The sequence below is a fragment of the Carassius auratus genome, chromosome 32 (assembly GCF_003368295.1).
Source record: "Carassius auratus strain Wakin chromosome 32, ASM336829v1, whole genome shotgun sequence".
Lineage (NCBI taxonomy): Eukaryota > Metazoa > Chordata > Actinopteri > Cypriniformes > Cyprinidae > Carassius > Carassius auratus.
Window position 1 is genome coordinate 9464557 of NC_039274.1, and position 5781 is coordinate 9470337.

The 5781-nt window shown below is 33.7% G+C and overlaps 1 long non-coding RNA gene across 4 annotated transcripts; it reads right to left on the reverse strand.

The window, feature by feature from the left end:
• Positions 1 to 664: 664 nt before the first annotated feature.
• Positions 665 to 5096, reverse strand: LOC113051553 (uncharacterized). Of its 4 annotated transcripts, none has more exons than XR_003276916.1 (4): positions 5040 to 5096; positions 3958 to 4114; positions 3716 to 3785; positions 665 to 1148 (listed from the first exon to the last, which is right to left on the reverse strand). It is a non-coding gene; the product is annotated as an uncharacterized LOC113051553 (long non-coding RNA). The 4 variants fall into 4 exon arrangements; XR_003276919.1 differs by having other exon boundaries at positions 5049 to 5094; XR_003276917.1 differs by lacking the exon at positions 5040 to 5096 and adding an exon at positions 4440 to 4819.
• Positions 5097 to 5781: the final 685 nt, after the last annotated feature.

Here is a 5781-nt window from a genome sequence, read left to right on the forward strand (position 1 = left end):
GAAGTGTTCCCTCCCCCTACCAGAGGTGCACTCAAAAAAAAAAAGTTGTTGAATGAACTTAAAAAAATTTGAGTAAACTTTTCCACGAAATTGAATTACATTTTCCAAACAATATCGAATTAGTTTGAAATTATTTGTTGTAATCTTGTTGTGTAAACTTAAATTATTTTAGTCAAGACAACAAGAAGAAAATTGGTCCATTCTACTAGATAATGTTTAGCCATGCCTAATAGAGAAAGTTGTGTCAGGTTAACTACTCTGAATTTTGTCATGCCTACTATATAAAATAATGCCATGTTAACTACATTCAATTTGGTCATGTCTACTATATATAACAATGCAATGTCAACTACAAACATTTTTGTACTGCATACTAGAAACAATTTAAATCATTACACTTTTCTAACTTGATTCTACAGTTACTTCCAAATGAAAGTGAAATAATTGTGTTCTATTACATTAAAACCTTTTTACTGTATACCTATAGTCTACTGTGAAGAAAGTCAATATGTTAAAAGTCAATCCATTTAGTAAAAATCTGTATTTAAAACATGAGCACATTTAACCTTGAGTGTCTTCTTGCTTAAAACTGCAAATATGGCAATTAAACATGCTCATTAAGTTACAAAAATGACAATTCAAATAAAACATGAGCATATAAGAATATAACAAAATGTAATTTTATTATGTTTTCTTAAACATGATATTAAATGTGATTGAGAGACGTAATCACCTCTGCTCATCGTGCAAAAATTCAGATACAACAAAATCACATGAGCATACAAAGAAATAAAACAGCATTCACAAAGGGATCCTCAAACACAGCACACCTAAGTGAAGAGCTTTGTTTTCTGCGCCTGTGCTTTGGCAGACAATTTACACAAGTTCAGCTCGAGAATCATTTTTTGGAGCACCTTAAAAGTGTAGTGGATCTCCTGTGGATGAGTAAGATTTAAAGAGTATATTAGTCCAAGTAGCATGGCTGTAGCCAATGCTACATTACCTAAACCAGAAAGCACCTCCACATCTTCCAGCACAATGCAGATATCTTCAGGGTCTTCTGTTGCATCAGCAAATTCATGCTTTACATCACAGAATCCCTAAAAGGTCTTCTTTATGTCCGCTTCGGTTCTTGCAGGGTCATCATCCTTTAAAAAAAAAAAAAAAAAAAAAAAACAGCTATTTTTAATGAACAACTCTACTTCCACAGCACATTCATACATTCACGAGCCATCTAAAAACAATGCTATTGCGTTCGGTCACCAGATCACAACCCAACTCAACACCTTTGGCAGACTGTTTTCCACTTTATAATGTAAAATAATACAGTGCCTTTGTCAATATCACAACAATGAATAACTATGCTTCCTTAAAATCTCTAACTATCACTCAGTGACTGTTTGAAATTTTTAATTAATTTAAATGACATTAACAAATTACATTTATAAAATACCAGATATTCTCAAGAGCCATTGATACTTCGGTAACACTTTAGAATGATGTCCATTAGTTAATGTTAGTTAATTCATTAAGTAACATGAACAAACAATGAACAATACATTACTGTTCCTCCATTGATTTAAAACATAAGAACTTGAAATTTATTGCCAACAGTTATGATTTTTTGTTGTTGTTGTCTTGCAGCCATACGAAGCAAAAGTCATTTTATCATATTTTGTATTTTGAACCCGTGAAGCCTGGACTTAAACTGCTGTTTTCATCAGGCCAGAGGAGAACTGGCACCCAGATTAAGTAAACTTTCTCCCAAAGTTTATTTTTCATTTCTGTCACTAATTAAAGGGATAGTTCACTTTCAAATTAAATTTAGGTATGTTTTAGCTTACCTCAAGGGCATCCAAGATGTAGGTGTTTTTTGTTTCCGTAGTAGTTTACATTTTGATATTTTTAGGTCAAACTGTTCTTGTCTGTGACTAATATAATGGAGGTCTATGGTCACCACCTCAAAGAGCATGCACAGAGAAGTCCGAATTAAACAATTCCCACCGTAAGTACACATTGATGACCTAAGACACGAAACAAACGGTTTATGTAAGAAAATGAACCGTTTATTTTGGTTTTATCTCCTGTACACAACCACGTCCAACTGATCTGAGTGCACGAGTGCTTCCTGACGTGACGTGCGCACGCGCTCTGGCTTAGTCTGCGCAAGCGCGGAAAGCGCCGGAATCGATCTCTCACGCGTGTACGTCACTCATTGTTTACTGTTTACCACACAATACACCACCAATCTGCATTGTCTGAAATATAATGCAGTAACTGTAATTATTAATTTGTTTATAATGCACCCTATAATCGTTGCAATTATAATAAACAACACATTACTCACTATTGACAGTGTGCCATTGGGTCCCTCTGGCATTGGACGTCGCCTCCAGTTTATACGTGGCAAACTAAACACAATGTGCAAAACGCTGGGTCTCAACAGCGGAGAAAACTCAGGATCTTCAGTCAGGCAGGTGTGATGCGATACAGTCAATGTCCTCGTCGTCTTGTAGTTGTTCCATTCGTGACAACATACGCTCTCCACTTCTGTCGGCATCTCACAACACTTGCTACTAAAACACCACCAATTTTTAAGAGATCTCTGTCTCTCTGAGGCTTGAAGACGTGCTGCCGCAGCGGATGCTTCCATGATCGCTCCTGAGTACTTTATCTGTGTATTCTGGTTTAAATATGGCTGTGACAAATTCAACGTTGTCTGTTGATGTATTGAAATCATCTTCCATTGCAATTTCCTGTACTTATAAATATGTTTAAATCTTCACAGTGTAAGGTAACACTTCAGAAATCTCTGTGTAAACCATAGACAGTAAGTGTAAACCATGAGTGTGCTTTCCGTGCTTGCGCAGACTAAGCCAGAGCGTGCACACGTCACACAACAGGAAGTACTCGCGCCCTCACATCAGTTGGACGTGGTTGTGTACAAAAGGTAAAAACGATATAAATACTGTTTGGTTTCTTACACAAACCGCTCGTTTCGTGTCTTAGGTCATCAATGTGTACTTACGGTGGGAATTGTTTAATTTGTACTTCTCTGTGCATGCTCTTTGAGGTGGTGACCATAGACCTCCATTATATTAGTCACAGACAAGAACAGTTTGACCTAAAAATATCAAAATGGGAAATACTTTTTCTTAAAAAACAAAACAAAAACTGTCTGTTTGTTATTGTCCTCTTGCATTACCGACAAACTATTTTCCTGTTTAATTATGCTGCTTTGACAATGTGTATTGTGAAAAGTGCTATGTAAATAAAGGTGAATCGAATTGACTATTAAGAACTGTGCTAATCAAAGAGGATGATATCACGTAAACCTAAACCAGTGGCTGTGTGGAGTACAAAGGTTTAAAGAGAAGTTAGCATCAGTCATTTAATTCATATCTGAGCTTTACAATTTACTCAATATTTTAAAATTAAAAAATGTACATTAACTCTTTACCCATCAGCAGTTTTGATGGGGAATGTCTTTTGATATTTAAACATACAAACGTGTATATATATTTATATTTTTATATATATATATATATATATATATATATATATATATATATATATATATATATATATATATATATAAAAGAAAGTGTCTCTGCTTTTAAATTGAAAAAATTTTAGGCACAGTTCATGTCACGTCTTTTGCAAGGTCAAGTTTGTTATTACTTTTGATAACTGTTTGTAACGAAAAAGAACTCACCAAATACTCCATCATATTCATCTTCATTCAGGTAGATGCATAGCCCCTTCAGAATGCACTCTTGCTTGGTCTCCATGGTGGCATTATAAGAAAACAGACAAAACATTTTTTCAAGTTTCTGATATTCATACATGACACCCTCCAATACACATCTCTGAGACATTATGAATTACAGAGCACTATATCAATAGCTTGTATTAAAAAGCAATTTATAAAAAAACTGAAAAAAATAAAAATACTACCTGAGACATTGGCAGCATCACATCTTGAATCTTTTTTCTAAACACTCCACCCTTTTTGGTAAACACTTTTAGCAGATCATCAGAGAACAGATCCAGTTTGGACATGAATATTGGAGTGTAAAGGAAGGGTTGTGATCCGATGAAATTCATCATTTATCTGAAGACATAAGTTACAGAGGTCTTGTTTATGGGCAATTCAGCAAAGACAAAAAAGGTTAAAATGCTACAAAGAAAACAAAATATTTAGTACAGGGTCAGGGTGACAACTTATTTATGACAGAAATCATTTTCGATTATTCCTCTTGATATATTAATCGCAAGTAACAGAATAACATTAACTTACACAAACAAGCGCTTGGAGAAACAAAACATTATTAGCTGCCTACACAGACATAATGTCGGTCCATGATCATAACCTAGCTAGCAGAAGAAATGCAAAAACTCCACTTACAATTACTGAAGCAGCGAAATGTAATACTTACGTCGCTAAAACACTATTTGTTGTTTAAGACGAGAGACTCCGTGAACGCGGTGAATTCAGTCACGAGCACGTGAACTTAACAAGCGTGACTAATCTAAAGCCTTTGATTGGCTGCTGTGCGCTTTGATTGGCATCTCAATCGTTTTAACAATGACGAGCAATAAATTATAAATTATAGATGAGGAAGACCTAAAATATAAATTTGAAACTTTGTCACCCTAACAACAGCTGAATGCAGAGTAAGAATTTAAAATCCTAGGGGACAATTTGGCAATTTCTAATTATCAGTCGTGTCTTATGGCCCTGGTTTTATACATTAATTCATGGTACTGAAGGGTGTTCTGTTCTCTCTTGTTCCGCGATTCTTCATTTTAACGTTATTTGATACTTTTAGTAAAAAAAGAAAGTCTGCACCACGTGCTGAATCCAGAAACCTAACATCAGCTACAAATGACACACTTAAGAGCTATATTCATACAGTGCTTATAGAAAAAATAACTTTCTGGTATGCAACAAGATATTAAGAAAGCATATTTTAATTAGTTTGTTAATTAAATAAAATTAGATGGACGGTGATAGACAAGAAAAAAAGGCCACTTACCCAACTCACATGTTAGCTGCTGAGCAATCCATCTGCATCCGTTTCCGTTGATGACGTGCATCCGGTTAAGATGAACAAAAAATATTCTTGTTGACTCAATTTAAAAAAATGTTGTAAACCTAATTTTTTGTAAATTACATTGTTTCTGTTAAATATAATTAAGTTGACACCATTTTTACAAAGAGTTATGTTGTATGTGCTCATGCTAATTAATTAAATTGAACAAAGAGCAAAAATCATTTTTTTGAGTGTGGGTAGAGTACCCAAAAACTTTACTCAAGTAAAAGTAAAAGTAATTCTAGAAATATTTACTCAAGTAAAAGTAAAAGTACTAGTCTTGAATAGTTACTTGAGTAAGAGTAAAAGAGTATCGGATAAAAAATCTACTCAAGTAGTTAGTTACTAGTTACTTTGGGTCATATATACGGAGCCTTTTTTTATATAGATATATAGACAAAAAATGTATGTAATGTATGTGTGTGTGTATAAAATGTATATATTTCATCAGCCTTTAATCCAATTTATGTAATTTATTATAAAACCCTGTCTGTTTATTTAAGTAACAAATAGGTGTCATGCCATAACATATTTTTAATACTACTGACTTTATTTTAAATGTGAATTTAACATTGAAAGTTAATGTGATATAAATATTGCTACTAATCTTTCATTGTTCAGAAAGAGAGCAAATAACATTTACATTATTAAATATCATTTTCACTGACAGTCTAGATTTCATTCA